The sequence below is a fragment of the Podarcis erhardii genome (assembly GCF_964252035.2).
Source record: "Podarcis erhardii genome assembly, chromosome: 4".
NCBI lineage: Eukaryota > Metazoa > Chordata > Lepidosauria > Squamata > Lacertidae > Podarcis > Podarcis erhardii.
This window is the reverse complement of record NC_138508.1, coordinates 58,106,920-58,116,634: the sequence shown is the minus strand read 5'-3', so window position 1 is coordinate 58,116,634 and position 9,715 is coordinate 58,106,920. Positions and strand designations below refer to the sequence as shown.

Sequence of the window (9,715 nt, the reverse complement as noted above, 5' to 3'; positions counted from 1 at the left end):
TCCTTGACCTAGACGAGTGCTCTTGCATGCCATGTTGGCTGCAGTTTAAATGAGTAGGCTGATTACCTAAAATACCAGGCCATACTGGAGCAGACTGAGTCACACCCCCCTCCCCTCCTGCACTCTCCCCAGTGGAATTAAGGGGCTACAGTCAGAGCAGTCAGTGGCAGCTGCGGGGAGAGCGAGAAGTGTTTCATTTGCGTCAGTTTGCAGTGGAGCCTGACGGGGCTGCGTTCAGGGTGCTTTTAACTCTCTGTGACTGGCAGGTGCATGATGTCACAATGAGGTTAGCTATCTCGCAAGTAGATGGGGAGGGGGGGGGAAATAATGACAAGGGAGACAATTTAGAATTTCAAGGAAAGGGATGCACATCAAAGCACCAGGCGACAGCTCAAATCGCACTGCAGAGACGCAGACAGATCTGCAGGAGCTGAAGGCTCTTTTCTTACCATTTTTCTCCCTTATCTGCTTTTATTGTGCAGAAAAACTATCCATAGGGGAGGTCTCTGTGGAGTGCAATTCTAGGTAAGGCTCATGTTGACCTTGGATAGGTCTTGTATGGGCTGCATGCTTTAAAGGTGCAGTTGTTGCTGGGTTTTGTACAATACTGCAAAACTAAGGGAAGTAGTTAATTATAAAATTCTAGCCGGGGCACCAAAGATGGTTTTAAAACATGTAGTTTTACAAAGATTCAGAGCCCCATGGAACTTTAACATTGCACAAGCTAAAAATAAATAAATGCCGATATAGCTATAGATTCTGGGTAACATACAGGATGGAGAGAGAGAAAATTCCTGTAATATGGGGTAGAGAAAAAGCGGAGTTTGCATGGTTAAGAATGCATGTGGTCTGACACCTCATTCTTTAGTTAAAAGTAGTTATGATTACTTTAGTTTTTAAAAGCCATCATTGAGATGCTAGAAAACATCTGATATAACAGGAAAGATATATAACATGGCCACGAAATTGTACCACATCAGAATGGTTTTATTGATGTTGTTTCCTAGGAAACCATCCAAAGGCTGCAGTCCTATGCTCGCTTACCTGGGGATGGAGTTAATTCCTAAATCAGAGACTGGGAATCGCTATGCACCCCCAGATACTATTGGACTTTAACTCCCATCAGCCCCAGAAAGTATGAGCAGTGATCATGGATGGCAGCAATTATAGTCCAACAAAATATGGAGCGCCACCATTTCCACTTGCCTGTCCTAAGGAAACATGGTTAGAGTCATTCTGCAAACGGCCTCTGTCTGATTTCCTGGGAAGACAGCACTGACAAGCACTTGACACAGGTAGGTAGCCATGTTGGTCTGCAGTAGTCGAAACAAAATAAAAAAATTCCTTCCAGTAGCACCTTAAAGACCAACTAAGTTTGTTATTGGTATGTTGCATGCACACAAAAGCTCATACCAATAACAAACTTAGTTGGTTTCTAAGGTGCTACTGGAAGGAATTTTTTCTATATTGTCCTTGACAGTTAGGAAGTATAGCATTCTTTTTGTTTAGTTTTCAGTGGGAGGGCAGAAAAGGGTGGGTGGATTGATATGAAACCACCCTAATCTTTCAATCAGTCTAAAAGCATTTCCAGAAGGTCACTATTTTCTGGTGGGATCCGATCCCTTATCAGCAAATTCATGTTGTGCAATTAAAGTTCATTTGGCACTCTTGGGCAACAAGTGCGCTTCCTCCCAAAACTGACTTCTCGTGAGAGCCAGTGTGATGTAATGGTTAGTGTGGGAGACCAGGGTTCTCCCCACTCAGCCATGAAGCTCAGCCTTACCTGGTTCACAGGACTGTCGTGAGGATTAAATGAGGAGGGGAAGAACCTTTTACACCAACTTGAGCTCCTCCGAGAAAATGGTAGGATATAAATTCAATAAGTAAATAATAAGGACAGAAAATGAACTGGAAAGTGTGGGATAACTAATTTTTTATTGGGGAGTGGGTGGGAGAGAATAACAATATTACCTCCACACAAACAAATGAGAATTAATTCTCAGTAAGTGCAACTGATATCATCTAACCTCCCTGCAATCTTTGTGTGAACAAATCAGGATAGATTGGAAGCAACTTATGTTCCAAAGTGGGGGAGAGAAACTGTAAGACACAGATGGTTATTCACTACCAGCACAACTTGGCTGCTGTTTCAAAGAAGGCCAGCATGAATGCTAATGGTCCATGTCACAGAAATCACCACCACAGAACTTGGACCAATGTCTTCACTCATTTCGTTTTAGTTATCTGAGGGCACCAGCATTATGAACCACTGACGTAGGGTGAATTTTTACTCACGATATATTATGCAATTACTGACACACTAGATTACTGGCAAATCAGTTTAACCTACTTTGAATTCAAGCTCGCATCATCAGCTCCCATGGTCATTTCTGGTATCTTGAAGGCCCTTTTCCTTTGAAATTTATTTATTAGTTACGTTAGTCTGACAACAACCTTGTGAAGTAGGTTAGACTGTAAGGAAAAGACTGTTGCCCCAGGTCACCCTGTGAGCTTCGGAGCTGACAGCAAATGCAAATTGTACTTTTAAAACCTGGATTCAAAAGTTACTTAAAGTTTAATGACACCCCCCCACTGAAAAAGACAAAGAGTCTTGAGGTACCTTAAAGACTAACAATTTTATTATGTGAAATAGAGCCCACCTCATCAGATGCATGAAGTGTAATAGTCTGTAATACCACTATTGGGAAGGAGAACTGTGTTAATTCTGCATACATTTAAGCTGTAATAGAATTATCACAGACAGTACTTTTTGCATTTCATTGCCCTTCAACTCCAGGCAAATGCACACCAAACATTTAAAGCATATTTTAAAAACAGGGCTTCCCTCAAAGAATGCTTGGAACTGTAGTTTGTTAAGGGTGTTGGGAATTATAGCTCTGCAAGGGGTTAAATACAGACCCCAGGAGTCTTTCAAGGAAGTCATGTGTTTAAAATGTATGGTGTGAATGTGATGACCTGCATTTCCCCACTTTGGATATTTCCCCATGTATATTTCAGCTGACCACGTCAACTGAAGATAATGCTTCATTCATCCGATGGAATTCAGAAAGACTTGTGCAACAATAAATTTGTTCATTTTTAAGGTCTCGCGGGATTCTTTGTGACTTTTGCTGAAAATTACTAACACGGAGCTACTCCTCTACAAAACGTATAACCATGTCAGCTGGAAATGACACGAGTGCATTTGAGCAGGCAGGTTTCCCTGAGGTAAACATGGAGGTGAGGGAAGAGATTTTCTGAGCTACTGCTTCAGTGCGTGCCATGGATTAAACCCCAGGGCACTTCAAGGTGTGTGCATGTTTGACAGTACTGAATATTGCAATTTAAACTGGGGTTCTATCTTAAAAAAACAACAACACAAAAAACAAACCCTGAAGGTTAAATGGTAAAATGTGAATTGGCTCTGAGTAGGGCTTTGAACCTGGCTTTCCTATAGCCAAACGCAACATTCCAGCCTCTAAACCACACCAGTTTCTAAAAATATTGGTTCGCCTGCATTGAGGAGAAAAAGAAGAGATATGGCTGGCTCCACAAGCTGAAAAGAATTAACATGTTGCAATGACCTGCTCAGACCCAGGTGAGTGAGCTGGTCTTTTATTAAGTGAAGTGGCAGCCCAGAGTGGTTTTTCTCTCAGACCAGAGAACTCTGTGAAAAATGTCTTTGTGTTGGAGGAGGTCTTTTTTCGTTCGTGCCTCTGTGGTCTGACAGGCACAACCCTCAAAAAGAGGCATTTTTTTTCTTTTGTCCGGAATGTATGTCTTGTAAACACTACATTTTGTAGTCTGGCAATTTAAAAGGAACCAGAAGGAATGAAGACTTTGTTCATTTTGATTACATTATTCCTTTAGACCCAGGATGTCAAGCAGTGTGACAGGGTCAAAAGAAACAAAGCTATTTTTGTCACTGAAGCACAGGCGATACAACATTTTATCTGTCAGATAAGAATATCTTTTCTTTCAGCTAGAACATGCTGCTGTCACTTTGTTGAACCTTTTCTATACTTCATTTGACTGCTCCTGAAATGCAGTTGGAGCATTTTCTTTAACAGCCCTCCTCCCTTTTTGCCCTGTTTTGCCCTAAAAGAATGGGTGAAAGCCTTAAGAAATTTAAAAATGGGATTCTCCCTAGAACAGAGTTGGAAATTGTGCAGAGAAATGTGTGTGATCAATGAGGAAGAACCTTGGAATTGCAAACAGCTAAGCAAGTTGCACAGGAATCAGAAGTGCTTCTCTGCTTTTTGTCTAAGGCTGCATATTCCATTTTCCGGACATCTTCCTAACTGTTAATCTCTGCATTATACCTGAGCTTTCACAAAATATAAAAGCCAATTCAATAAATTCAGCAGAATGTAGTGCCAGTTTGGTGCTCATTTCCATACTATTTGCTTCCAGAAAAGAAAAATCTATTTGCAGCCAACATCCAGCATTTGCAGCCTGAGGAGGCTGCCTCATTTTACCTAATGATAGGGCCTGCCCTCCCATTTGCCTCCAAATTTCCTTGAAGATAGTGACTATTGGCCAACAGGTGAAGCTTTGAGAACCAAATGAAGCTCACTGCCCATACTGCTTTGCTTGCAGGAGGTGCCAGTTTCTGGCGTCTCCTGGTTGGACGGGGAATGTCCCCAGTCTGAAAGCCTTATGAGCTACGTTGGATCTCAATCTATGTGGACAATACTGAGCTAAAGGGATCCAAAGTCTCATTCAGTATAAGGGAGCTTTATATGTTTAATGTTCCTACTTTGTCTACTCACGGCTTCCGTGTGTGGCAGATGATCTTTTGAAAACACCAGCACGGAATGGGAAACTGCAAGAAAATGTTACTTGCTAATGCTTAGGTTGTTCAATGTGGCAAATAGCAACAGATCAAGTGATCTATGAATCAAGTGAAAAACCAAACATTTTTTTAGAGATGAAAGAGTATCAGGAAATAAGAGGAAATCATAAAAGCTGATAATGCCTGTCAGCTGCAATTTGTAGCTCAGTGGGTCCTTGATGATGACGAGTCCCAATGGAGATAATTTGAGCAGTTTTATTTTGAGACACCACTGAAATACATATTATGGTTTCTAAGAGATAGAGACTGATAATTAAAATAGCTTTGATTTTGAAGATTTGGGATAGATACAGTGGTTTTGGGATATGGAATTTTAATCAAGGAAATTTAACTGGCAACTTTAGCAACAAGGGGAAATAATCAATAATTAAACTTAAGGATCTGTTTCTGGAGGGGGGAGCTGTTTTGTTACTCAAAAGAAACAACTAGAGGACAAATATAGTAAACAGGCAGTTGATATATGAGTTATTCCAGCTTGTACATGTATAAATATGATTATGAAACAATGAGTTGAAAGAATCCCAAAAGGATAATGTCAGGGGCTCAGGAGCAGAGGCACAGGGAAGATGGGAAATGGAGAGCGAGGGCGAGGAATCAGAGGGCAGTGTAGGAGGAGACAGTGGTCCGAGGGATTCCATAAGCCTCTCCAGCGAATCGGAAGATTCACAGAAGGGAGCGCCAGTGGCCAGGGGTAGGGGGGTCCCAAGGGGAACGCCCCAGGAGCAAGGGGGGAGCAGGGACTCCCAGAGTAGTAGTTGGAGATCAGGACCAGCTTCCCCACCAGAGCAGAGTGGGGGGGAAGGGTCCCAGGCATCGGGACCAGTACTTCCTCCACCAGGGAGAGAAGACGAGGCAGAGCTGACCACGCCTTCCTCGGAGAGTCGTACAACGGAGGGGAGGTCAGATCCGGCCAGTGTCACGGAAGAGGAAGCAGTGATAGAAGCAGTGTAACGGTTAGGAGAAAGGTCACTGGGTTGCCGCGAGAAGCAAGTTCAAATGTACAGGAGCGCGGGACAGCAGAGAGTGAGGATTGGGAACCGGGTCCTAAAGCACGCCGGAGGCAAGGGGAGGAGCTAAGCGACTCAGCGTCGGAAGAGTCCAGGAAGGGCAATGCCCCAGAGGGCGGGAGGACCCAGAGGAGGAGAGAGCAGCGCAGAAGGTGGAGCAGGGCTAGGATCTTAAACTGGTGCGGAAGGGGAAGTGATTCAGATAGGACTTCGCCGATCTAGAGTCTAGACGTAGGGTTGCACGCTCTGGCTTTAAAATGGAAACTATACTTCAATAAAGACTTTTGTACATAATATCAGCCTGGCGTTGGTCCTCTGTGAGCTGGGACCTAGAGGCAGCCCTGACAGATAAGCTATATAAAAGACTGGGGGAAACAACAGGGGACACTAGTCACTGAGGTATGCTGGAATTTCGCCTGAACCAGATGATTACACCAAGTATCTGATGTTGCGCTAAGAAACAACAAAAAATAAATAATCAGGACAGTTTTGAAATCAGTGGGTAACATTAGTGCCGTTTCAAAAGGTTCAGTCTACCATCTTGATTCAAAATGGTGTCCGATTGTATCCCAACATAGACAAAAACCTGCCCCTTGATGCCAAGAACCATCATGTCAAATTTGCTTGTAGTATCTTGAGAGGTGTTCAGATATGTATAGCAAAATGTATAGCAGAACATGAGGGTCCTACTAAAGGATGTTATTGAGATCATTTTAATCTCTTGGAGGCTAAAGGAGAAGACAGAGAGAGGGAGAGGGAGACGTGGATGTATGGGTTAGAAACAGTGTTGGTAATGAAAGGCATTTATTTGCCTTTGAATGAATTTTCAGTCGGTTGAAACCAATCGCCCCAACCCGTCTCCCATTCTTGCCTTCTAGCATTCTTCCATTGGCTAAGGATATATAAATTATGGAATATTTACACTGTTATGTAAACAAGGAGGATATATTTAAAAATATTTTAAAAATACACATTGACGTCATCCAGATATTTGGAATGTGGATGGAGCAACTTCTGCAAAATCTTACTGCATTTTTAAGAGGTTGAGCAGGGCCATCCCTTCCATTAGGCATAATGAGGCAACTGCCTCATGCAGCAGGTTTTCCGGGGCAGCAGTAAGAGTCCCTGGCTATTCTTCCTGAGCAACCAGCCATTCCCTTCTGTTGCCACATAGCCTCCTCGCCCCCTGCCGTGTGTCTTGCTGCTTCAAGTGTGATGGAGGATGCTATTCCGTCACCAGTGTTGAAGTAAGATTCAGTTCCCAGTCCAGTCAACTACCCTACATGGAATTTTGTTTGTGTGGGGGGGTACCATCTTGCATTTTTCTTTTGGCAAGAAACTGTTTCAGGCTGGCCATGGGTTTGGATGAGCCCACTACAGCACGGATGCCACATGTAACACTAATAGCATCAATTTTGTGGCATGCCTGGATGAGAACAGGATACCTCATGGGCCTGGACAGAGTCAGCCTTAAAGACCTGCCTGTCTGCCTCTCCTCTGCCTGTTCCAGCCTGCTTTTTGCAGAATAGGTTTGTCCATTAGGAGCTGTATCTAGCCAGACAACAAAGAGAGAGAAAATGCAATTTCAAAGTTGTTTGTTAACATGTCACTGAACTAACCAAATGTTTTGTTTTTCCCAGGGCCGACAAGATGGGGGAAGAAGCGGCCACAAATTGCCAGGGCCCGGCAGTCTGGAAGGGGGCTCAGGGCCTGACTGCCTTGCAACTGTTTTATGTAATCCTTAGCAAAATATATGTTTCCTGTTCAATGCACACACAATTCTGAAGAACAGCTTGCGAACTTGTGCCGTGAACCAAGCGTTTCCGAATATTTATACTGTAGTCTACACGAACATTCACTTCTGTGCTTCAACAGTTTGACAAGCCAGTCTCATCTTATTATGCACAGTTACGTTTGTATGTTTTTGTAAGTGAACACTTTAGCTTAACCTTTGCATTTGGGGGGATGTTTTTGGTTGGAGAACTGCATTGCAAAATCCAGAGAACAAATACATGCACTAAAACTTTTTAAAAAAACATTTGGAATAGATGCAAAAGTCCAGGGATGTCCCCACTCACAGCAATTTGTTACAAATATGAATGAGCTGGTGCCATTCTTTGGGGTGATTTACAACAATGGATGGTATAATGGTATAATGGATGGTATAATGATTTGATTGGATGGAAGAGGCTTTTTAAAGACAGGATTTTAAAATCATATGAAGAAACAAGCAAAGAGATAGTAGTAGTAGTAGTAGTAGTAGTCATAATAATAAAATTTATTTACCGTATTTTTTGCTCTATAAGACTCACTTTTTCCCTCCTAAAAAGTAAGGGGAAATGTGTGTGCGTCTTATGGAGCGAATGCAGGCTGCGCAGCTATCCCAGAAGCCAGAACAGCAAGAGGGATTGCTGCTTTCACGGCACAGTGATCCCTCTTGTTGTTCTGACTTCTGAGATTCAGAATATTTTTTTTCTTGTTTTTCTCCTCCAAAAACTAGGTGCGTCTTGTGGTCTGGTGCGTCTTATAGAGCGAAAAATACGGTATACCCCGCCCAGGACCAGGCTCAGGGTGGCTAACATCAAAGTATGATACATTAAAAACATAAATCAATCAATCAATTAAATTACAGCTTAAAATCACATTTGGAGCAGAATAAAATCAAGTGGCAACCCACGGATTATAACTATAGGGGATAGGAACATTGAGTGGGACAATACTGACCATCTTTATTTCAATACTTCCAAGTCAGACACATTACCCCCTGCTTGTTGATAAAAATTGGCCCTTTAAGGAAAGCAGAACTTAAAAGCTTAATGATAAAAGCACTGAAACAGAAATTACTGAGAAATATATATAATATTTTTATGATCATGGATTTATTTAAAAATCAACATATCAAACCAGATTTATTTAAACATGTTAGACCAGATGGAATGAGGGAAGATATTCCTGAAGAAGTATGGAATTGGGTCTGGCAGAGCTTTCCACAGCAGACTGTGAGCACAAGGCTTTGAAAGAAAGCTTTTATAAATTGATATTTTGCTGGTATTTAACACCCACAAGACTCAATCGCAGAACCAGCCCACCCATGAAATGGGCTGAGGCAGTAGCCTCGGGCAGCACCCATCAAGGGGTGCCACCCCATTCCACCTCCTGCCTCCCCACAGGGGCGGAGGAAGGGGGTTCAGTGGGGGCGAGCCGCCCCAGATGTCACCACTGAGGGGAGAGACAAAATGTGGGGCAGCACTCACCGTGGGGCCTGCAGTGCGCCTAAGCCATGCATCTCTCCTGGGAGTCACATGGTGGCTTGAGCGCCCGCAGGCTCCACGCAGCCCCAAATGGTCCACCAGCCGCCTCCCTCTCAGCTGTAGGGCAGCTGAGTGGCAGGAGGCAGGCAGACTCCTCTGAGGCCCCACGGAGCATCCTGCCCCAGCTGGCCCCGCCCTGTGGGCAGCTGTCCCTACCCCTGCAGGTGGCTGGCCCCGCCCCCGGGCCACTCCAGGCGCCCAATAGTCTTGCTCTGCCACTGCCTCCCCTCCTGCTAAGTTGGATTCTTGAGGAGAAGCTCTTACAGAGTTTGCTGCTCTGTTGTGGGGATGGTAGCAGGGCGTTTCTCCTTAGGGGCCAAAATGCCTTAGGCCACCCCACAGAACAGCCAGCACATGCTGGAGACAAGAAACACATCATATTTCTATGTCTTTGTTTTGTCCCAAAATAATGATCATTTGGGTGGGCAGAACAATTGAAAGTGAAATAATAACAGGGTGCAGACTTTGGGCTAACTCATTCAATAGATTACATGGAAATATGGTCTGGTCTTACCAGAGGTCATGGAGCTCACCATGCACCT

General features: G+C 43.6%; 1 long non-coding RNA gene across 2 annotated transcripts; it reads left to right on the top strand.

The window, feature by feature from the left end:
- The first annotated feature begins 329 nt into the window (after nt 1-329).
- On the top strand, nt 330-7,719 carry LOC309340285. 2 transcript variants are annotated; one of them, XR_014155921.1, is made up of 4 exons: nt 330-525; nt 1,008-1,295; nt 3,019-3,228; nt 7,503-7,719. It is a non-coding gene; the product is annotated as an uncharacterized lncRNA (long non-coding RNA). The 2 variants fall into 2 exon arrangements; XR_014155922.1 differs by having other exon boundaries at nt 3,019-3,309.
- Nucleotides 7,720-9,715: the final 1,996 nt, after the last annotated feature.